Source organism: Balaenoptera physalus (assembly GCF_965194825.1).
Source record: "Balaenoptera physalus genome assembly, chromosome: 15".
Classification (NCBI taxonomy): domain Eukaryota; kingdom Metazoa; phylum Chordata; class Mammalia; order Artiodactyla; family Balaenopteridae; genus Balaenoptera; species Balaenoptera physalus.
Window position 1 is genome coordinate 13,471,479 of NC_138894.1, and position 26,032 is coordinate 13,497,510.

Genomic DNA, 26,032 nt, shown 5'->3' on the forward strand with positions numbered 1-26,032 from the left:
TTTACAATATCCAGGACATGGAAGCAACCTAAGTGTCCATCAACAGATGAATGGATAAAGAAGATGTGACACATATATACAGTGGAATATTACTCAGCCATAAAAAGAAACAAAATTGAGTTATTTGTAGTGAGGTGGATGGACCTAGAGTCTGTCATACAGAGTGAAGTAAGTCAGAAAGAGAAAAACAAATACCATATGCTAACACACATATATGGAATCTAAAAAAAAATTTTAAAAAAAAACGGTTCTGAAGAACCTAGGGGCAGGATAGGAATAAAGATGCAGACATAAGGAATGGACTTGAGGACACGGGGAAGGGGAAGGGTAAGCTGGGACGAAGTGAGAGAGTGGCATGGACATATATACACTACCAAATGTAAAAATAGATAGCTAGTGGGAAGCAGCTGCACAGCACAGGGAGATCAGCTCAGTGCTTTGTGACCACCTAGAGGGGTGGGATAGGGAGGGTGGGAGGGAGATGCAAGAGGGAGGAGATATGGGGATATATGCATATGTAGAGCTGATTCACTTTGTTATAAAGCAGAAACTAACATACCATTGTAAAGCAATTATACTCCAATAAAGATGTTAAAAAAATTAAAAATAAAATAAATAAATAAATATTTGCAATCATAATGCAGAATATGTAAAAAGAGTTATACACCATGACCAAGTGGGGTTATTTCAGGAATTCGAGGCTTTTCAATATTTGAAGATTAATCAGTGTAATCCATCATGTCAACATATCAAGTGAAAAATCATATGATTATATCAATACATGAATAAAAAGCATTTGACAAAATTGAGCACCATTCATGATGAAAACTGAGAAAACTAGAAATAGAGAAGTACTTCCTCAACTTAATAAAAAGCATCTACAAAAAACTTACAGCTAATGTTTAACAACAACAACAACAAAATCTACAGTTAACACTACACTTAAAGATGAAAGACTGCTTTCAGATGCTAAGACCAGGAACAAGACAAGGATATCTGCTCCCATCTCTCTTACTCAACATGGTACTGAAGTTTCAGCCAGTGCAATAACGCAAGAAAAGGAATTAAAAGGCATACAGATCAGAAAGTAAGAAATAAAACTCTCCCTATTTGAGATGACATGATAGACTATGTAGAAAATCCAAGAAATCTATTATTTGTTTTCTGTTTTGTTCCCTCTATTTCTTGTTCCTGTTTGTTTTTTCTTGGCTTCTTCTGCATTACTTGAACATTTTTGATGCTTCATTTTTATTAAATTATAACGTTTTTGAGAGTATTTCTTTGTATAGATTCCTTAGTGGTTGCTCTAGGTATTATTATACATGCATATAACTTATCACTGCCTACTGATGTGGATGCTTTACCATTTCAAGTGAAGTATAGAAATCTCACTTTCATTTAGGTCTCTTTATTACCTCAATTTAATAAATATAATCACCTTTAAAGTATTTCCTCTACAATTATTGAACACATCAAACAGTGTGATAACTTTTTCTTCGACCATGAAACCATAAAATGTGATTAAAGAAACTCATGAGATGAAGGATGAAGGATAGCCTATTATGTTTATTTCTTTTCATCCATTCCATTGCTCTTTCCTTTCTGATGGTTCTAGCCTTTTTTCTATTATCATTATCATTTTCCTTCTGTTTGGAAAGCTTTCTTAGGCATTCTTTTTTTTGATTATATAGACACTGGAATTTATTGTTGCGGTTTTTAAAAAATAGTTAGCCTAAATTTTCATTTTGAAAAGATACTGATGCCTGGGTTCTACCCACAGAGGTCATGATTTAACTGATCTGGGATATATCCTGGATAGGATGACTTTTTTTTTTTTTAAACATCTTTATTGGAGTATAGTTGCTTTACAATGGTGTGTTAGTTTCTGCTTTATAACAAAGTGAATCAGCTATACATATACATGTATCCCCATATCTCCTCCCTCTTGCATCTCCCTCCCACCCTCCCTATCCCACCCCTCTAGGTGGTCACAAAGCACCGAGCTGATCTCCCTGTGCTATGCAGCTGCTTCCCACTAGCTATCTATTTTACATTTGGTGGTGTATATACATCCATGTCTTAGGCGTTCTTTAAGGATAGGTGTGCTAGCAACAAATTATCTTCATCTGAGAATGTTTTTCTCCTTCAACCCTGAAGGATAGCTTCACTGACTATGTGATTTGGGGCTAATGGTTCTTTCCTTGCAGCACTTGAAAAATATTGTGCTACTTCCTTCTGACCTCCATGGTTTCAGAAGAGAAATTCACCATCATTCAAGTCAGTGTTCCTTTATAGGTAATGTGTCATTTTTCTCTGGCTATTTTTAAGAATATTTCTTTGTCTTTAGTTTTTACAAGTTTGACTATGATGTGTCTTGGTGTGGACTTCTTTGAGCTTTTCCTATTTGGGATTTGCTCCTCTTCATGAATCTGTAGATTTGTATCTTTTGCAGTTTGGGGAGTTTTCAGCTATTATCTCTTCTGATACATTTTCAACCTTTACTCTCTAGAGCTTTAATGACAGAACTGTTCAATCGTTTTTATTATTGTCCCAAAGATCCCTGAGGCTCTCCAATGTATTTCCAGCCTATTATCTCTCTGTTGTTCAGACTAAGTAAATTCTATTGATCTCTCTTCAAGTTCACTGCTTCTATCTTCTGTCATCTCCACTCTACTATTAAGTCCACCCAGTAAGTTTTTTATTTTGGTTGTTGTATTTTTCAATTCTATCATTTTCATTTACTTCTTTTTTTATAATTTATTTCTTTGCTGTAATTTTCTGTTCTTTCTTTCGTTTCAGGAGAATTTAATTTGTAATTGATTGTTGAAGCATTTCTATGATGGCTGCTTTAAAATCCTTGTCCAATAATTCCAACATTTGAGTCATCTTGGAATTGCACCAGTTATTATCTTTTTTCATTCAAATTGTGGTTTTCCTGGTGTGATGAAGGGTTTTTTTTCCCCCTGTATCCTGGAAATTTTAATCATTTGATCTTGACCTATTTAAGTCTTCTATTTTAGTAGGCAGTTGCTCTGTTTAGTTTTAGAGTATAGGTTCGGTGCTACTTTTTTGGGCTTTCGTTCCAATGACAATTTAGTTTTCTGAGCACTTACAATGCTATCTTGTCAATTTTGTTCTTCTGGTGCTGCTACTTCTCCTGCTCAACCTATGATGATGTTTTCTGCAGGGGCAGAAGGTGCCTGTCTGGGTTGTTTACTGTCTGCCGGTGACCATCTGTGGCGGAAGGGGCAGGAGCCATCGGTCCTGGGTCTCCTTACGTTTCTGGGTAGAGCACAGGCAGACACAGGGCTTCATTGTTGCAGCTGTGAGTGTATGAGATCACCCACTTGGTCAGCTTGTGATCAGGGGTTCGAATGGCCAAGGCTTTGCTGCTTCTGCTGTAAACAGATCAGACCTCCTGCAGGGGCTGTGGTTGTAGAGTTGAGGCTGGGGGTCCCCATTAGATCTCTGTTGGACTTCCTTCCTTAGTCCTTTGGCCAGAGACAGCAGGCTTTTCTTGTTTGTCTGTCTGTTTGTTGCCTATTCGTGTTGGCAGTTCCAGGTTGCAGACCTCTCCTGCACCCAGTCTAGGAGATAAAATGAAAACCCAAGGAACTCACCGCATAGTTGTTTCTCAAGTCCTGAGGTCCCTATCCCATCCTCCTCCTCCTTTTCAGCTCTGAGTCCTTTTGTAATTGTCTTTTCAATAATTTCCAGGGTATTTAGTTATACTTTGGGGGAGAGGGGAACAGAGGAGAATGAGTATACTCCATCTTGTTTTGGAACCAGAAGAGCTAACAGGTATGTTTGCCACCCACTCCGTGCAGGGCCCTGCACTCAGCTTCCACAGCTACCCAGACAGAAGCAAACCCTCATGGACTTGCTGACTGCCTGGACCATGATGATGGGGTACCTCTGCTACAAGGCTACAGGTTTCTCAGTGGTAGCCTGAGATAAAGTCTCACAAGAGCGAATCTTCCTTTAATCCAAAGTTTCAAAGTTGCTTTTATTTTATTTTTATTATTTATTTAGGCCACACCGTGCCACATGCAGGATCCTAGTTCCCCCACCAGGGATCGAACCCGTGCCCCCTGCTGTGAAAGCGTGCAGTCTTAACCACCAGACTACCAGGGAAGTCCCAAAGTTGCTTTTATTTTAATCATATGGGATGAACGGTTTTCTCAATGTGTTGTACAGTCACGAAATGGATCAAAATCTGAATTCTTCCTGGTGCCCTCCACCCTTTGCTGTACTGTGTCTCCTGCCCGTGGTCCAGCTCAGTAAGTGGACCTACCTGTCATCTGCTTCTACCTGCTTTTGTAGCTCCCCTCTCTCCTGCCTTACTGTCAGCCTGTCAGTTGTCACTCTGACTTCAGGGTACCTACTTTTGGAAGGCTCCTCATTTCAATCCTTAGTTCTAATTTGCTGAGGGTCAAGGAAATCATCTAGACAAGATTGTTTCTATTGTTTCTAAATGAAGAGTAAAACTGACTGGGCAGGGGCACCTAACATATGTGTGTGTTATGAGCCAGAGCTTGGTACTTGGTGTTTTGATAATATTTTGGCAGTTTGGTGGCTGTTTTTACTACATTTTCGTTATTGGCTGTGTTCCAGATAATCAAGGCTGCTAGAAAAGTGGCCTCTAGAGAAACGAAGCATTTTGGCATGTATTTTATAAACAGACCCCATCCCACACGACACCTAACAGTTTTAAGCTCTGTGACATGGACTCAATAAGCCCTTGTTGGGTAAAATAGACAAAAGTGAAGATACTTTTTTTCTACTTTTCTATTACAAGAGAAGAGCTGAAAGGATATTTTATGACCTTCTCCAAAAGAAATTGTTTCTGTGCCAAAGTCAAACATGAGACATTTCAACCCAAAATAAAATCTGACAATGCTGTGGGTAACTTAATTGTAACTCTTCTGCAAGAAAATAGTATGAAAGTGAAAGGGGGTTTCAGTTGAGTTTTGTTGGAAATTAAATCCAATTATAGTTAGCATTAACTAGATACTGGATAAAACCACTTCCAAAATGTAGAACACTCCTATCCTAGACCCAGATTTTAACAATGAAGCTCCATGCCAGGGACCTCCAGTCACTGAGAAGGAAATCTGGATGCCCAAAACCAGGCCCTGGAATTAGGTCTCGCTGGTAAATGGACATGTGTGACTTCACTAAACAAAAATAACAGACTGCCAAATACTTCTAAACTTACTTATTTGGATTCAAATGGGTCCCTAAAATAATCATATGCCCTGATTTCCTAGTAAACTTTTGCCAAGACTATAAAAACTTTACTAATAGCACACGTTAGTACTAGACAAAACACCCTCCTTCTCTTTCTCACCTCCTCTGATGCACAATAGAAAGTGTTATTTGGATGTATATTTCCCCCCACCCTCCCCCAAACACACTGATCACTTCATCTTGAACTGTCAGATGATTATTTAACTGTGCTGAAGCCTACTTTGCCCACTTTGCAGCCGAATGACATAGGCAATTATATCCCCTGGAGGGTCTACTCCCCTTCTCAGGCTCAGCCCTGTTCCTGTCCCCAAGGGCTCCGAGAAGAGATGGTTTCTTAAGGAAACTGGCTCTCAGGAGCTGTTGTTTCCATGGACTCTCCTTCCGTGGTAAATGCGACCTGGCACCAGCTTGAGCAGTGACTTAGGTCCAGCAGCTTCTGCATCTGGCAGTGTGTGAGTGTACGTGAGTGTGCACGAGTGTCTGTGTGTATGCATGTACATGAGTGCGTACAGAGGTTCCAACTCAGGAAGACCCTCATGGGCACTAGTTTCTTGACCAACTCCCAGGACTCCAAACAGCCTCTTGACACTGCTCCCCATCTGACCTGCCCCATCCAATCCCTCCTCCTCACAGCTACCAGATGGGTCTTTCTGAAACCCCAAACCACATGCAGCTGCATATCTCCCCTGTTCAGCACTTTCTGGAGACTCACTGCCTCACTGCCTGGAATGGGGTCTAGAGCCCCCGTCTCCTTCACAGCCTCCCTTTCCACTGCTCAGAAAAAGCCTACTCACTTTTCAAGATTCAGTTAAGACTCATAGCCACTATAAACTCTCTCCCAACCAGTCCATCCATCTCCCCACCTCAGTAAGCAGAAATGACATCATATTGTATATTTTGTAAGTACCATAACCCTACACAAAGGTCTCACTCTACTGGATGAAAAGTTCCTGCCAGGCAGGACCTCTGCAAATAATCTTCGGATGCCCAGCTTCTCACCTGAGCACCTGGCACATAGCACTCAACCAATGTTCAACAAGTACACGAATGCATCTTTCAGCCGACAAAGAATTCCAGGTCCTTCCTGGGATAAAGGATATGTTAAAAAGAAAAGTGAGCCCGAGGGGACTTCCCACATCAGGAAAGTGTGCAGTGCAAGAGCCTGCCATGCACTTACAAGTAAAATCTTCTAGGTATAAGAGAAGATAGGTTTTATGAAGAAGAAAAAGAGGACAGAGGGAGGAGAAGGGGGAAAATGAGGAGAAGAAGAAGGAGGAGGAATGGGAGGAGGAGAGGGGTACAGAAAATTCTATACCCAACCAAACTATCATTCAAGTATCAGGGGGAAAAATTCCAGTTATGTCATGGTAAGTTGGATTGTTGTTCTCAGTTCTTTACTCCCTCCCTTGGCTATGGTACCTTGAAGTGCATCTCAGCAGAGAAGGTGAGGTTTATACCCCCACCCTATTGGCTTTGGATTTGACCATATGACTTGCTTTGGCCAATCATATGTGAGCAAAACCTTGGAATGTGGTTTGGCTTGGCCTCTCGGACTCCTTTCATTTGCCATGAGAAGAGTATGACTCCAGGAGCTGCTCTCCCATAATGAGATACATGGAGCAGATCCAAATCTGACTTACAGTTGGAACCAAGCCCAGCCAAGCCTATCCAGAAGCAGCCAAACTCCAGCTGACCCACAAGTAAGCAAAATACATGTTTGTCATTATAAGTCACAGGACCATGGGCTAATTGCTGTATAGCATTAATGCAGCAACACCTGATTAATAGACAGACACAGAAAGCTTACTATTCAGGTCCCTTCTGTGAAAGAATTACTAGAAAATATCCTTCAGCAAAATGCAGTACAATCTAAGAGATGGTCAGGGAACAAAAAAAAGTGATAGGAAAAGAATAAAATATAGAGTTATATCTAAATAGATATTGACTGTAGGAAAAAATTAACAATAATCTTGATGTTTATTCCAGATGGTCTCAAAATGAGAAGTGGTGATAGCAGGGAAAGCAAAAAGGTTCATGTCTTGTTCAGATGGGACAGGAGGGAATGAGGAATATAGATGTAATTAAGTCAACATCAATAGGGGAAAATAACTGTCAATGTGTAAATCAAAGTTTTTTATTATTTATTTATTTACTTGGTTGCGTCAGGTCTTAGTTGTGGAAGGTGGGATCCTTAGTTGCAGCTTGCCAGCTTCTTAGTTGTGGCATGTGGGCTCCTTAGTTGTGGCAGGCAGGCTCCTTACAGTTGCGGCATGCATGTGGGATCTAGTTCCCAGACCAGGGATCGAACCTGGGCCCCCTGCATTGGGAGTGTGGAGTCTCAACCACTGTATCACCAGGGAAGTCCCTAAATCAAAGTTTTAATGGTAATCACCAGAAAAATATAGAATTGAGATGTATTACTTTCAATCTATTAGAATAAAAAAGAACAGATTAAAATGAAGAAAGCAATCAATCCACAGAAGGCAAGAAAGTTTTTTTTTAATTAAAAAAGAGACGAACAGGCAGCTTTTTAGAGACAAAACATAGACCGACATTGCAGGAATGAATTCAAACACATCAGTAAAAAGTCAAGGTTAAATTCTTCTATAAAGGCAGAAATTCTGGGATTAGGGGACACTCCTGAAACAAAATGATGCAAAAAGGATACAAAGAAAAGATTAAAAAGAGAACAACATAGCAGGAAAATACTAACAAATAGACACTGGAACAATATTACTTCCAGACAATAGAATTCAAATACAAAAGCATCAAAAAAGACAAAGAAAAATATATCTATTACAAAAGTAAATTTTATATAACAATCAGCAACTTTGATGCTCCTGACAACTAATTTTGAAATATTTCATTAAAAAACTGATAGAAAGGCAAGAAGTGGTCAACCTACCTCACAACAGATGCTTTAATGCACCTCCTCCGAAACTCAACAATAGATCCCCAAAAAGTGAGGATCTAGAAGATTTCAATAATATAATTAACAGGAATAACTGAATAGAGAAATGCATACCCAACAAGCAGAAAATACACATTAATTTCAAACACACAAAACCCTCACAAAAATTGGCCACTATCAGACTTCAAAGAAAACTTCAACAGGTTTCTCAAAGCAGAAATCTCACGGGGCGCCTTCACTGAACTCAATTCCATAAATTATAAATTAATAGCAAAAAAAAAACCAAAAACCCAATTCATCTGAGAACTTTAAAATAACCTTCTAAAAAAACAGACATAGCCAAGTCATTTACTCATGCCTCCCAGATTGTTGCTCTTGAAATTTTCCACTGCTGTATGTTATTTTTTTCGGTGTATTTTTTTCCCTCCTAGAATATCCACCTCTTAATCAAGAACTGTAGTCAGAGGGTATTTAGATATAAATATCCTTTGCTTTTCTTCTTTATATCGCTGAAAATTTGTGGAAGTCACTGGCTGTACAGAACATAATAAAAGATTTTCATAGTCTTTTATTCTTAAAATAAGTATCTTTTACAGTATTCTTTCTAATGATTCTTTTTTGTACCTTTAAGAATATTTTGATTACATTAAAGAAGACTGCTGATTTTGCTACTTTTATAAAGGGGTCTTCAAGCAAGTAAAAGATGTACATTTTAGGTAGACAAAAAAATGTACCTTGAATTTGCATCTCCTCTCTCACACCCAATCTGTAAACAATTGACATATTTTGTCCTAAAACACTTGGTTCAAATTAAGCTTATTTGTTTTAAAGCCTGTATCATCAAACTCTCTTTAGATTTAAAATGCTATTGAATATGATATTTTTGAGGAGAGAGTGTGCCCAGAACTTAGGATACAATAGGCCAAGTAAGCTAAGTGTACAATAAATTTTCTAATGTTACACCTAAAACAAGGAGATGTGGTCACTGAAATATAAAATATATATATATATATATATGTATATATGTAAGACTTAATTTAGTCTTGCTTTGTCAAGCTATTTGCTAGAGCGTTCAAGATCACAATATTACTCTAACTCTTAAAAGTGATGTAATCTGGTAGCAAAGTGTTAGTTCAAACACATGCACTTACATGATAAAAATTAATAAATTAACATAAAAAACAAAAACAGACAGAATTGTGAACTATTTTAAAACAAATACAGAGCATTGCATATCAAAACCTGTAAATTGCAGCCAGAGAGCTATTGTGAAAAAGATTTACAGTCTTTAATGCAAATATTAGAAAAAATGTAATGAAAATGAATGCACTAAGCATTCAACTCAAGAAGCAAAAACCACAAAATATCAAAAAAGTGCAGAACTAATAAATATAAAAGCATAAATAAATGAGTTGCTAAATGAAACCAAAGATTCGTTTCTTGAAAACTAGATCAATAGCTAAATAACTGACTCCTTTAAAAGGAGTCAAGAATTTAGAATTTAGTTGTGTGTGTGTGTGTCTGTGTGTGTGTGTGTGTAAGCAAGTAAATACAAAAGTGATGGGATCTCAAGTTAGTGGAGATTAAATAAATTCAATTGGAACAATCAATAAAGTTTACTGCAACAGAATTAAGGTAGATCCCTACATCACACCATACACACAAAGTTGACCTCCAAATGAATCAAAGAACAAACACAAAACACTATAAAAGCATTATGAAAAATATAAGATAAACGTTTTTGTAAATTTAGGGTAGAGTAAAAATAAATTGCAAAGACTATAAAGAAAAGGACTACATACATTTTTCTATTGTGTACAACAAGAACAAAAATAAGGTTTAAAAGCAAAGAATGGATTGAAATATTTGCAACATGCATTACAGATAAAGAATTAGCATCCAGAATTATAAATAATTTAATCAGAAAAAAGTAAGAACCCCTCCCCTTTTCTTTCTACCCTAAGAAAGTCAATAAAGAGGTCCGTGATTTCAGCATTCATTCTCCTTAGCTTTCTGCCCAGACTCGGTATACACCAGTGAAATACAACCTTCCAAAACCCACAGCATAAGTAACCTGACTGTATTGTGTTGATAGAAAGCCACATGAGTAGCTGTCTAGATAGAGATGTGGAACTCACCATGCATAACCTCTTCTAAAATGATGCTGTCATGGTGTTCCAGGTGCCAACTGCTTGATCAGAGCACAGCCTCTGCACACTGTTTTTACTCTGCAGCTACATGAAATTAACGTCCCATATAAGAAACCATACTGGATGCTCAACATCACTAATTATTAGAGAAATGCAAATCAAAACTACAATGAGGTATCACCTCACACGGGTCAGAATGGCTACCATCAAAAAGTCTACAAATAATAAATGCTGGAGAGGATATGGAGAAAAGGGAACCCTCCTACACTGTTGGTGGGAATGTAAATTGGTGCAGCCACTATGGAGAACAGTATGGAGGTTCCTTAAAAAACTAAAAATAAAGTTACCATAGAAACATGCAATCCCACTCCTGGACATATATCTGGAGAAAACCATAATTTGAAAAGATACATGCACCTCTGTGTTCATAGCAACATTATTTGCAATGGCCAAGACATGGAAGCAACCTAAATGCCCATTGACAGATGAATGGATAAAGAAGATGTGGTACATATATACAACAGAATACTACTCAACCATCAAAAAGAATGAAATAAAGACATTTGCAGCAACACGGATGGACCTATAGATTACCATACTAAGTTAAGTAAGCCAGACAGAGAAAGACAAAAATCACATATCGCTTATATGTGGAATTTTTTTAAAAATTGATACAAGGGACTTCCCTAGTGGCACAGTGGTTAAGAATCCACCTGCCAATGTAGGGGACACGGGTTCGAGCCCTGGTCCGGGAAGATCCCACATGCCAGAGAACAACTAAGCCTGTGCACCAAAACTACTGAGCCTGCACTTTAGAGCCTGCGAGCCACAACTACTGAACCCATGCACCACAACTGCTGAAGCCCGAGCACCTAGAGCCAGTGCTCCACAACAAGAGAAGCCACTGCAATGAGAAGCCTGCGCACCGCAATGATGAGTAGCCCCCGCTCGCCACAACTGGAGAAAGCCCTCGCACAGAAACGAAGACACAACACAGCCAAATATAAATAAATAAATAAATAAATAAATAAATAAATAAATAAACAAACTTCTAAAAAAAAAAAAATACAGAAACGGATCCACAGACATAGAAAACAAATTTACGATCACCAAAGGGGAAAGTGGGGAAGAGGGATAAATTAGGAGTTTGGAATTAACAGATAACACACTATTGTATGTAAAATAGATAATCAACAAGGACCTACTGTATAGCACAGGGAACTATACTCAATATTTTGTAATAACCTATAAGGGAAAAGAATCCAATAAAGAATATATATGTGTGTGTGTACATATATATATTAACACAGCCTCCTGTCCATATGACATAGATCCAGAAATGTTATAGTGCTCTGTTTTTACTTATAGAAACAGTTTCTACATAAAATTGATCATCCATATTCAAGCAGAGCAGGTAAAGTTTAGCCAGAACATTTATTGCTGTTTTGCTATTACTATTGTAAAAAGAAAATCTGTTCTAAATTGCTTTCTATCACTCTTAGTAAAGTATAATAATCATTCTATTTTAACAAACTCTTTAAAATTTTTTTTCTCTTTTCTTTTTTTCCCAGTTTTATTGAGATATAATTGACAGATAGCACTGTATAAGTTTAAGATGTACAGCATAATGGTTTGACCTACACATACTGTGAAATGATTACCACAGTGAGTTTAATTAGCATCTAGCTTCTCATATAGACACAAAAAGAACAAAAGAACCTGTAATGGAAAAGAATCTGAAAAAGAATACACACACACACACATATACATAACTGAATCACTTTACTGTACACTTAAAACTAACACAGCATTGTAAATCAACTATAAAAACTATCGTATATTAATGCATATATGTGGAATCTAGAAAAATGGTACAGATGAACATATTTGTAGGGCAGGAATAGAGATGTAGACATAGAGAACAGACATGTGGACACAGGGGGGAAGGGGAGGGTGGGACGAATTGGGAGATTAGGTTTGACATAAATACATTCCCATATGTAAAATAGATTGAAGTGGGAACCTGCTGTATAGCACAGGGAGCTCAGCTCGGTGCTCTGTGGTGACCTAGATGGGTGGGATGGGGGGGTGGGAGGGAGGTCCAAGAGGGAGGGGATATAGGTATACATATAGCTGATTCACTTCATTGTACAGCAGAAACTAACACAACATTGTAAAGCAATTATACTCCAATAAAAAAATTTTTTTAATTAAAAAAAAATTTTGAGATTCCATATGTATATGGATAGCTGATTCACTTTGTTATAAAGCAGAAACTAACACACCATTGTAAAGCAATTATACTCCAATAAAAATGTTAAAAAAAATTTTTTAATTAAAAAGAAATTTAAAAAGAAAGGAAAATGTGATGAGAAGGCTCTGGATCTACTACTCTCTTACCAACTTTCAGGTCTATGTTACAGCAGATATATATTACAAACCTTTTTTTTAACAGGAGACTGTGGATAGGCAACTCACGCAAAGAGAAATACAAATAGGCACTACGTATGTAAAAAGACACCAGCCTCACTAGTGTCTGCACTAAGGGCCGTGGAGAAGAGAGAAGGCAAAGAAAAGCACACACCCTTGCACTTGAACCCTTGCAGATTTGCAAAGTAGCAATGGAGGAAAAGTTCAGTGTGCCAGCAGGAGGCATTCACCGAGGATGTCTCCCACCAAACCTTGAATCCTGACCTAAAGGGTCTCTTTGATTCATCACAAGTTGTGCCTCAAAATGTCTGGAACTTTGACAGCAGTACAAGCTCTTTGATGTTTCCATCTGCCTCATAACTACCATCACACTTTGTTTTCCTTTTTGGAGCACACATTCCGCAGTGAGTCTAGTGTGTAATTATTCTTGAAAACTTACCCACATGTAAATCAGGCCACAACGTTTTTTTCATGCAAAAAGCACCCAGTCCTTCTTCCCAGGGTTGCAACACGAAACGTAGTCAACGTCTTAGAAACCACAGAGCCAGGCTTGCCCACAAAAACACCACTCCCAGGGGCACAAGCTTGATGAGCCCTGGTGGAGGGTACTCAGCCATGTGAGACATTAAGAGCTAAGCATATGAGGCAGAATTAATAGTTAACAATTAAGAGAACATCGGGGGACATGGGCCAGGTCCAGGGAAGACAGGACAGTTACATCAGTTCTCCCAGCACATGTGACACAGCATCTGAGGGCACGACAACCTGTCCTAGAGACCAGCCCTCACCCTCAGGAAGTACTGCGTTTAACCATCCTATTTGTTTTTAATTGTGGTCGTCACATAACGTAAAATTTACCATCTTAACCATTTCACATGTATTGTTCAGTAGCATTAAGTACATTCGCCGTGTTGTGCAACCATCCCACCATCCCTCCACGGAACTCTTTTCATCATCCCAACTGAAACTCCATACTCATTCAACAACAACCCCCATATCCCCTCTTCCCAGCCCCTGCCAGCCACCATTCTACTTTCTGTCTCTATGAAATTGACTGCTCTAAGTATCTCTTACATAAGCAGAATCATACAGTGTTTGTCCTTTTGTGACTGGCTTGTTTCACTTAGCATAATGTCCTCAAGGTTCATCCATGTTACAGCGTGTGTCAGAATTTCCTTGCTTTTCAAGACTGAATAATATTCCGTTCTATGTATAGACCACATTTTGTTTATCCAGTCATCCATCCATGGACCCCTGGGTTGCTTCCATCTTTTGGCTTTTGCAAAAGTCATCCTATGCCTTTTTTAAAGGCATCCAGAAGACTGCACAGTAACTCACTGCAAAGCCTTTTGCAGTGAGCTTTATTTTCCCCAAATGAGTCTCGTGTCTAACCTAAATCCTTCGTGCTGCATCTCAAGGTCGTCTCTCCCTCATGCTCACTGAAGACTCTGCCTCTGCTCCACCACTTAGAAGTTTTAGGACTTTTAGCAATGCCCTTCATCCTTCACCTTTCTAAACCTCATTTTCTCATTGGTAAAGGGGGAAATCTTTGCAGGGCTTTGGGGAATACTAAAGGAGCTAATGCACAGAGAGCAGCGGGCCCTGAGCCTGACACATGGTAGGAGTGCAAAGCTGGTATCACTCCAAAATAAGCATGCTTTGTAGATTTAAGAATTGTCAATTTTCTCAGTTTTTTTTTAACTCCTTGAGATGACTCATGTTTCCTAATCAAGTCCCCTTGTGTCTACTCAGTCAGCTCACACATACAGAGATGCCCACTGACCTATCCACATGTCCTTCTGCAGAATGGCTCAGGGCTGAGAATCAGGGCCGTGCTATGAGACCCGGTCTGGGGAAGGATCACCTAAGCCCCCTGGGAGCTAGGCTCTAGACTCCCATCTCTGGGAAAAAGGGTCTCCAAATTCAGCAGCTGCTCCTCCAATGGGAAAAGGTTGTCACTTAAGAAAGTGTTAGAACCAAAGTCCACACCCCCAGGCACTCCCTGCCATGGGAGACCAAACCTACTGGCTTCAACAAAACTGATCATCCTAAGAAGACTTTTTTTAAAAAGAAAGTCAAGCAAACCATATATAAAACTACAGTAAAAAGTCTTTGGTTAACAGAGGGGGTAAAAAAGAATCCCTAATGAGTGGTGTGGTTTCTTTTACTATCTGATGAAGATCAAGATGACAAACATCACAAACTGACACAAAGGAGTCACAGTCTCTGACTTTTCTGTCACTAATTCTCAGAATTCTAAAATGAAATAACAATCATCATAATACACCATGGTTTTGCAGACTGCGATCTACTGAATTGCAAAAGGGGTTTCACCCAACGTTAATCCCTCAATGACTTTTCGTTTTTCATAACTGATAGTATTTCCTCCTTTTGCAAAGAGCAGTCATGACACAGCAGCTGTGACCCACAGAGGAACCTTGATTTTCTATGAAGACAGAGTGTTAACCCCACCAGATCACTGTCTTCCCACAGGACTTTACTAAAGTCTCCAAAGGAAATTCCTCATTTTATTTTAAAGAAGGAAATCTGCAATTCGTGAAATGTAGGCAGTCCTTGGAATGAAGAACCTTTCAGTTCAGCAAATAACAAATAAGGAAAGAGTTCCTAAAAGGGTACTTCCCCTCCCAAACCGCCCCCCCTCCCCGCTATCCAAAAGCGGAGCGTCCCTAGGAAATCTTTCTTAAACAGAAGTAGCATAAAGCAAATAATCAATTACCTTAGGACCCATCTTGCTAACAGACGCTTAAAATAAATAGAGATCTAGCACAGAGGCTGGCAGACACAGTTCAAAGCTATGGCGGTTTGATGCGGAGATGCTGAGTGTAGTTCCAGGCGAAGGCACTTGGTGGTGCTACTCTAGCTGCTGGGGTGCGCGCTGCCTCTAACGGCTCAAGGCAAAACACAGGCTGATCGCTACTTTAACTTTCTGCCTTTTTCCAAAAAAAGTAAAAATCTTCTTGGGGTTTCTTTCGATGAGCAAAAACAGGTACTAATGTAGGTCTTTTGTAAAAGTGGAATGGCATAAGTCGAACTTTTGAAAAGTAGGGGATGCTTGTAATGGTTTTTCCATGAGGCCCATGCTGGCAACTTCTGCTGGGAACCACGGGGGCGTCAGAAAAGATGACTTTTGGGCTTAGGTTCTTCCTGTGATTGCTGAAGTAAAGAGAGAAATCACAATCTGACTTGTTATCCAAACTCCTCTAGGCCAAGAAGAGAGGAAGAAATGGGTATTAAATATTTACCAAGTCTCAGTGCCTGCAGCAATGCCAACCATTAACATGTATCGAGTTGGGTACTCTGCTGTGCCTGTTACGTGTACCATCTCATTTATTATTCGCAGCTATAAGTCCCCAGTATGTAGATGGAGAAACAGAGCCTGCGACAGGATTCTGTCCCAAGATGCCTCAGTTAGTGGACCATGAGGTCCAGATTTGAAGCCAGGGGCCAGAGCTTTCATTCACGTCCACTGCTGTCATTGGTACAGATGAGGAATCTTTGTCATTGACTTTCTGAGGAGTCCATCAGAGGTCGCCCGTCTGGAGCAGATGGAGACAAGGTTGAAAACTACAACATCTTTTCCTCAAATAAAACAGGTTTAAGGAAGGTTAAGTTCCCACAGTGTAGGTAAAGGCTGCCACGGAAAGGACTTTCTACTTGAAAAGTAAGTAAATGAAGATCTAAATAGACATTTCTCCAAAGAAGACATACAGATGTCCAAAAGGCACATGAAAAGATGCTCACCATCGCTAATTAGAGAAATGCAAATCAAAACTACAATGAGGTATCACCTCACTTTGGTCAGAATGGCCATCATTAAAAAGTCTACAAATAATAAATGCTGGAGAGGGTGTAGAGAAAAGGGAACCATCCTACACTGCTAGTGGGAATGTAAGTTGGTGCAGCTACTATGGAGAACAGTATGGGGGTTCTTTAAAAAACTAAAAATAGAGCTACCATATGATCCAGCAATCCCACTCCTGGGCATATATCTGTAGAAAATCATACTTTGAAAAGATACATGCACCCCATTGTTCATTGCAGCACTATTTATGATACCCAAGACATGGAATCAACCTAAGTGTCCATCAACAGATGAATGGATAAAGAAGATGTGGTATATATATATACACAATGGAATATTACTCAGCCATAAAAAGGATGAAATAATGCCATTTGCAGCAACATGGATGGACCTAGAAATTATCATACTAAGTTAAGTAAGCCAGGCACATAAAGACAAATATCATATGATATCATTTATACATGGAATCTAAAAAAAAGGATACAAATGAACTTATTTACAAAACAGAAACAGACCCACAGACTTAGAAAACAAACTTATGGTTACCAAAGGGGAAAGGTGGGGGGAGGGATAAATTGGGAGGTTGAGATTAATATAGACACACTACTATATATAAAATAAACAACAAGGACCTACTATATAGCATAGGGAACTCTACTCAATATTCTGTAATAACCTATACAGGAAAAGTAAGCAACAGACAGTGACGGGTTCCCCTCGCAGTAGGCTGAACATATGAGGCAGTCAGGGTCTCACAGGCTTTCAGTGGACTGGAACAAAGAAAATACAAGAAGCCAAAAGTAGAACTGCTGCTGCTGAGAGCTATGGATAAGGCGCTGAGTGAGCTCTGCTGGGTGAGATTTCAAGAACTCAAGCAAGCACCAAACCACACCTGCACACAACATTCTCCCGAACAAACAGATCTTCCTCTTGCATGGGAACTTATTTGCCTTCTGAGTCTGAGAGATGTGGTATCCAGACCAGGAATGCAGAGCACAGGGACATGGGGAGAGGTGTAATTGAAGGAGGAAGCTGAGCCAAGGTCCTTCCTCCCTTTCCCCATAAGTTAGTAGCTAACATGCAAGGAAGAGCTTTTAAGGAGTCTGGTTCCCTTCCTTTTAAAAAACAATCTCTTGGGATCCCCTGGTGGTGCAGTGGTTAAGAATCTGCCTGCCAATGCAGGGGACACAAGTTCGAGCCCTGGTCCAGGAAGATCCCACATGCTGTGGAGCAACTGAGCCTGTGCACCACAGCTGCTGAGCCTGCGCTCTAGAGCCTGCAAGCCACAACTACTGAGCCCATGTGCCGCAATTACTGAAGCCCGCACGCCTAGAGCCCGTGCACTGCAACAAAGAGCAGCCCCCACTCGCTGCAACTAGAGAAAGCCCATGCACAGCAATGAAGACCCAATGCAGCCAAAATTTAATTAATTAATTAATTTTAAAAAAACGATCTCTTTCCCACCACTACATATAAACCACATCTTGAGGAGAGAGAGAAGTTTCCACCTGATAAGAAGATTATGCCACGGAGCTCCTTCTGTCCCAGGAGAAAAATATAGGAACATAATTCTTTTATTCATGACTCACTGAGTTCCCACCATGTGTCAGATGTTATACCAGGCACTTGGGAGTTGAGCACAGGTGAAGAAGGCAGCACACAGGAAGCTGCATGACTGGACAGCTGGGCAGGAAGGCAAAGATGCTGACCCAGAGCTGTGGGAGCACAGGAAACGTCTGATCTGGGGTGGAGCAGGACAGCCAGTGTCAATGCCTTACTCCCAGATGTGAGGAAATCGTGCAGAAAAACTTACAAGTTAGTCAAGTCTGTTCTGTCTGGAATCCCTGAGGTGAGCCGAGAAGCCACCAAGACAGTTGACTTCAGAGCTCTGTGCACAGATACTTTGTTGCCAGGCATTTCATAGACCAGTAGAGTTAGAAGAGGACCCTAAGATGTTCCACACCAATGCCCTCCTGTTACAAGTGAAGAAAGTGACCTGAAGAAAATGACCCCAAGAGAGTTTCAGGGACCTGTTCAAGAAAATTAGATGACTGTCCAATCAAAAGCTGAAGCCTGTGCTTCCCTGGTAGTGCAGAGGTTCAGAATCTGCCTGCCAATGCAGGGGACACGGGTTCGAGCCCTGGTCTGGGAAGATCCCACATGCCGTGGAGCAACTAAGCCTGTGTGCCACAACTACTGAGCCTGCACTCTAGAGCCTGTGAGCCACAACTACTGAAGCCCACGTGCCTAGAGCCCGCTTGCTGCAACTGGAGAGAGCCCGCGTGCAGCAACAAAGACCCAATGCAGCCAAAAATAAATAAAAATAAAAAGCTGAAGCCCACTTTTCTTCAATTTGTCCTGATCATCAATTTGCTCTGATTCATCCATCCATCCACCATCTGCCCATTCATTCATTCAAAGATTTACTAAAACATTTCATTGAAATATTTACAGAGTGCTAATTATATGTCAAGAACTGGCCTTGGCTCATCATCTCTCTAGAACAAAAGAATCTAAGATTCACACGAAAATAAACTTCATTATGGCTATTTCAAATTTATTAATATTAGAAGTGTTGTAATTGTTGTGTCATTCAGTATGTCCCTGCTTCAATCTCAATCTAACCACCTACTGGTGAAAGACTTCCAGGGAAAACATGTGGAGTATTGACAGCATCTTCTATGGTATACTATAGTAAAACTACAGAAAACCAAAAATTCAAAAAAAGAAAAATCCTGAAAGCAGCCAGAGTGGGGAAGACATATGACCTTCAAAGGAGCAACAGTGAGACTTACAGTTAACAAAAACAGCTTACAGTTAATCAAAACCAAAAAACTTACAGTTAACAAAAACAGCTTACAGTTGATCAACAACAGTGCTGAAAGAAAGAAAAAAAAAAAAACTTACAACCAAGAATTCTATACCCAGTGAAATATCTTTCAAAATTGAAGGCACAATAAATGCACTTTCAGACCTCAAGTCCCTCCAACAATAACCTGAGAGTATTCATCAGAAGAAAACCCACACTGAATGAAATACTCTTTAGCAAAAGGAAAATGTTCCCCCCCACCAGAAAAGAAAAGAAAACCACAAAACCAAAGAAAAGCAAGGAAAAAGGCATACATGTGGGTAAATGTAAACAAATACTAATTGTACAAAACAATAATGATGTCTTACGGAAACTAAAATATATGTAGGATTAAAATTCATGATTACTATAATGGCACAAAAGGCATGAGAGGAGTAAACAAAGTTAAACTGTTTCAAGGTAATAATATTGTCTGAGAAATGATGAAAAAAATATTTATTTATATTCAAGTATAAAAGGCCAAGAATATACAAATAACTGTCTAATGGAAAAGGGGAAATTGGACAATAAAAATATTTTATTAATACAAAGGTAAGCAACAAGGGAGAGGAAAAGAAACATAAAACAAATTACAAATAGAAAACAAATTATAAGATGGACATAATTATATAAAATGGAAATAAAACAAATGTTCCAATTAAAAGACTGATGTGACATCAGCAAAAGTGGAGGAGTAAAGACCTCCAAAAGTTTGCCTCTCCAGAAAAGCAATATAAAAACTGGCAAAATTTCTCAAAATCAACATTTCAGAACTCTGGAAATTAATCAAAGACTTGCAGCAGTCCAGGGAAAGAAAAATCAACTAAATCTCAGGAAGAAAAGAAATAAATGTATCTAATTAGAAAAGAAGTAAAACTATATATATTTGCAGGTGACATAGTCATATATATATACATATATGTATATAGATATATATGATTATATATATAATCCTAAAGAATCCACAACAACAAAATCTATTAAAACTAATAAACAAGCTCAGCCAGGTTATGGGATACACAATCCATATTCAAAACTCAGTGGTATTTCAGAGGAGTGGCCAAGATGGTAGAGTAGGAAGACCCTGAGCTCACCTCCTCCTATGGGCACACCAAAATTACAACTATTTACAGAGCAACTATTGATGAGAACGACTTGAAGAATAGCAGAAACTATTTTCCACAACTAAAGGTATAAGGAAGGAACCACAATGAGATGGGTAGGAGGGGTGAACACACAGTATAGTCAAGACTCAAACTCTTGGATAGCACACCCTTGGGTAAGTGACCCACAAATGGGAGGATATCATAATTGCAGAGTTTCTTCCCAAAGAACAAAGGGTCTGAGCCCCACATCAGGCTCATCAGCCTCAGGGTCCTGCACCAGGAAGATGAGACCCCAGATCATCTGGTTTGAAGGCCAGTGAGGCTTGCATATGGAGAGCCTGAAGGCTGTAGGAAACAGAGCCTCTGCTCATAAAGGGCACACAAAAAATTCACACATTCCAAGACCCAGCGTGGAGGCAGTCATTTGAAAGGAGCCTGGGTCAGACCTACTTGCTGATCTTGGAGAGCCTCCCAGAGACCCAGAAGGCAACTGGGACTCACCTTGGGGACCTAGATGCTGGTGGCAGCCATTTGGGGAGCTCGTTCTACCACAAAGACACTGGTGCTGGCAAGTGCCACTTTGGATTCCTTCCTCTAGTCTATTAAGGTCATGGGCTTACCTGCCCACCAGCCAGTTGGCACAAGTCTCAGAACCCTCAGCCCAAGCAGCCAGCTGCACAGGGACCCAGCCCCTCCCACAAGCAGACCCAGGACCCAGCCCACCCACCAGTGGACTGACACAAGCCCCGAGATCCCACAGGCGCTGGCCCTACCTACCAGCAGCCCAGTACCAGCCTCAGGACCCCTGACCCCACATCCAGCAGCCTTGGGATCTGGCCCTCCCCACCAACAGGCTGGCACCATCTCCAGGGCCCTGAGCCCCACAGCAGCCACACGAGTGAGTTGATACCCACCCACAAGTGGGATGATACCAGCCCCAGACACTCCATCATCTGCAGCCAGCCACCGCAGGACAAGCCCCACCCACAAACTGGTTGGCACCAGCTCTGGGACCCCCAGGACCTGCAATCAGCTGCACTGGGACCCAGCCATGACCACCAGTGGCTGGCAGCCTTCATACGAGGCAGCTCCTGGCAGGCAGTTAGGCCAGGGGCCAGCCCCACCTACCAGCACACCCACAGTAGTCAGACATGCATCAACAGAAATGCCCACTTAGCCCACATATAGGGCACCCCTAGATTATATAGCTCTGATGAAGAGAGGGGAGTGTGCTGCTGAGCCCCATAGGACATCTCCTATGACTTCTTCTCCAAGATCAGGAAACATAACTGACCAACCTGATACATACAAATAAACACAGAGAATTAGGAAAAATGAGGCAACAAAGGAATATGTTCCAAACAAAGGAACAAGATAAAACCCTGGAAGAAGAACTAATCAAAGTGGACATAAGCAACCTATCTAATAAAAAGTTCAAGGTAATGATTATAAATATGCTCAATGAATTTGGGAGAATGATGAACACAATGAGAAGTTTAACAAAGAGTTAGAAAATGTAAAAAAAAACAAAACAGAGCTGAAGAATACAATAACTAAATAAAAATACACTGGTAGGACTCAACAGTGGATTAGATGACACAGAGGAACAGATCAGTGAACTGGAAGACAGAGTAGTGGAAATCACCCAAGCTGAACAGAAAAAGAAAAAAAGAATTTTAAAAAATGGTGACAGTTTAAGAGACCTCTGGGACCACATCAAGCATACTAACCTTAGGGATCCCAGAAAGAGAAGAGAAAGAGAAAGGGGTAGAGAACTTATTTGAAGTAATAGTAGCTGAAAACCTTCCTAACCTGGGAAAGGAAAAAAGACATCCAGGAACAGGAAGCACAGAGAGTCCTGAACAAGATAAGCCAAAGAGGTCCTCACCAAGACACGTTGTAATTAAAATGGCAAGTGTTAAAGATAAAGAAGAAAGAGAAATGAGGGAAAAAATGCTTACATGGAGACTAAACAACATGCTACTAGAAAACCAATGGGTTGATGATGAAATCAAAGAGGAAATAAAGATAAAGAATCTTTAAAGCAGCAAGAGAAAAGCAACTTATTATGGACAAGGGACTGCCCATAAGACTGTCAGTTGACTTTTCAGCAGAAAATTTGCAGGCCAAAAGGGAGTGGCACAATATATTTAAAGTGATAAAAGGAAAAATCTACAACCAAGAATATCCTACCGAGCAAGGCAATCATTCAGATTTGAAGGAGAAATGAAGAGTTTTACAAACAAGCAAGAAGATATAAATATAACCAAAATAGAAGCACTTAAATTCATAAAGCAAATATTAACAGACATAAAAAGAGAAATTGACAGTAGCACAACAATAGTAGGGGCTTTAACACCCCACTTACATCGATAGACAGATCCTCCAGACAGAAAATCAATAAGAAAACACTGGCCTTAAACAACACATTAGATCAGATGAACTTAATAGATATATATTAAACATTCTAACCAAAAGCAGAAGAAGACACATTCTTTTCAAGTGCACATGGAACATTTACCAGAATAGATCAAATGCTAGGCCACAAAACAAGGTTCAATAAATTTAAAATGACTGAAATCATATGAAGCATTTTTTCTGACCACAACAGTATGAGACTAGAAATCAACTATAAGAAAAAAACTGCAAATAAATACAACCACATGGAGGTTAAAAAATATGCCAATAAACAACAAATGGGTCACTGAAGAAATCAAAGAGGAAATAAAAAAAATACCTGGTGACAGATGAAAATGAAAACACAATGATCCAAAATCTATGGGATGAAACAGAAGCAGTTCTAAGAAGGAAGTTTATAGTAATACAAGCCTACTTCAGGAAATAAGAAAAATCTCAAATAAACAACACAACCTTACACCTAAAGGAACTAGAGAAAGGACAAACAAAACCCAAAGTTACTAGAAAAAAATCATAAATATCAGAGCAGAAATATATGAATAGAGACTAATAAAATGGAAAATATCAAAGAAATTAAGAGCTGGTTCTTTGAAAAGATAAACAAAATTAATAAACCTTTAACTAGACTCATCAAGAAAAAAAGAGAGGGGGCTCAAATCAATAAAATCAGAAATGAAAAAGAAGTTACAGCCAACACCACAAAAATACAAAGGATCAAAAGAGATTACTACAAACAATTATATGCCAATAAAATGGACAACCTAGAAGAAGTGGATAAATTCCTAGAAATGTATAATTTCCCAAGACTGAGTCAGGAAGAAATACAAAATATGAATGGGCCAATTACCAGTAATGTAATTGAATCTGTAACAAAAAAACTCCCAACAAACAAAAATCCAGGACCAGGCGTCTTCACAGGTGAATTCTACTAAACATTTAAAGAGTTAATGCCTATTATTCTCAAACTATTCCAAAAAATTTTAGAGGAAGGAACACTTCCAAATTCATTCTACAAGTCCAGCGTCACTCTGATACCAAAATCAGACAAAGACACCACAGAAAAAGAAAATTACAGGCCAATATAACTGATAAACATAGATGCAAAAACCCTCAACAAAATATTAGCAAATTGAATTCAACAATACATTAAAAGTATCATACATCATGATCAAGTGGGATTTATCCCAAGGATGCAAGGATGATTCAATATCCACAAATTAATCAGTGTGATACACCACATTAATAAACTGAAGAATAAAAATCATATGATCATCTCAATAGATGCAGAAAAAGCTTTTGACAAAACTCAGCATTGACTTATGATAAAAACTCTCAACAACACGGGTATAGAGGGAACATACCCCCTATCAAAACACCAATGGCATTTTTCACAGAACTATAACAAATAATTCTAAAATTTGTATGGAAACATAAAAGGCCCCAAATAGCCAAAACAATCTTGAGAAGGAAGAACAAAGCTAGAGGCATCACATGCCCTGATTTCAAACTATACTACAAAGCTACAGTAATCAAAACAGTATGGTACTGGCCCCAAAACAGACATACAGATCAATGGAACAGAATAGAGAGCCAAGAAATGAATCCACATTTACATGGCCAATTAACCTTTGACAAAGAAGACAAGAATATACAATGGAAAAATACAGTGTCTTCAATAAGTTGTGTTGGGAAAACTGGACAGCTACATGCAAAAGAACCAAACTGGACTACTTTCTCACACCATATACAAAAATAAACTCAAAACGGATTAAAGACTTAAATGTAAGATCTGAAACCATAAACTTCCTAGAAGAAAACATAGACAGTATGGACACCAAGGGGGGAAAACTGCGGTGAGGTGGGGATGGTGGTGTGCTGAATTGGGCGATTGGGATTGACATGTATACACTGATATGTATAAAATTGATGCCTAATAAGAACCTGCAGTATAAAAAACAAACAAAACAACTAATACTAAACTTTCATTGGGTTATTTGTATGGAAATATGTTAATATAAATGTTTCAGACATTACATGAAATTCCTAAAAATCTTATATTTGTATTTGTATGGAAATATGTATGGAAATATGTTAATATAAATGTTTCAGACATTACATGAAATTTCTAAAAATCTTATATTTGTATTTGTATGGAAATATGTATGGAAATATGTTAATATAAGTGTTTCAGACATTACATGAAATTTCTAAAAATCTTATATTTGTATTTGTATGGAAATATGTATGGAAATATGTTAATATAAGTGTTTCAGACATTACATGAAATTTCTAAAAATCTTATATGTTCTGGTATAATGTTATAAGTAATAATCCTAGTTATTACTTTAAAATGTATATCTCAGAAATAACTAATTTTCTTGTCAACTGCATTATTATGAACTTTCATCAAATCTTTTACCGTGGTCATTTTTAAGTCTTTTGTCATTTACAGACAGTTCTGGGTGTACTCTGATGATTTTGCAAATATGTTCCTATAAAAGGGTTTCATCTTCAAGAAATTCATGGAAAAGACTCTGACAAGTACAGGTTTCTGGTAACTGACTGTACTGCTGAACTGAATGAATAAGCATTTTCAGAACTCTGATGAAAAGCTGATGAACTCATAAAAGTGCTAACAAAAGATCAAGATGAAAAAATAAACAATTAATCACATGGGACTGAGTGAACTGATGAGGATGAGTATAATTTTTGTGACTTTCTGTCTGAATTAAAAAAAAAAAAAAAACCCCACAAGGACTCAGAGGCAAAGAATATACAAATCAATTTTCAATGCAAAGTAAAGGAGCTGTTACAGTGGAGGATTACTGGACTGAATGTCAATATTATGACATAGTATGAGTGTGTTTCATGTTTGGTAATTGTAATCATTGTTGCTTTTGTTGTGGTCATCCATGTACAATGCTTGGTGTCAGTCTATTTATCTCTTGTAAAAATAAAATACAGTGTGTGTGTGTGAAAAAAAAAAAAAAACATAGACAGTACAGTCTTTGACATCACTTTTAGCAATATTTTTTGGATATGTCAGGCAAGGGAAACAAAAGCAAAAATAAACAAATAGGACTACACCAAACTAAA

General features: G+C 38.9%; 1 long non-coding RNA gene across 1 annotated transcript; it reads right to left on the minus strand.

Moving 5' to 3' along the window:
• Positions 1-24,614, minus strand: LOC309643846. The gene is made up of 2 exons (XR_014254101.1): positions 18,903-24,614; positions 1-18,637 (listed from the first exon to the last, which is right to left on the minus strand). It is a non-coding gene; the product is annotated as an uncharacterized lncRNA (long non-coding RNA).
• Positions 24,615-26,032: the final 1,418 nt, after the last annotated feature.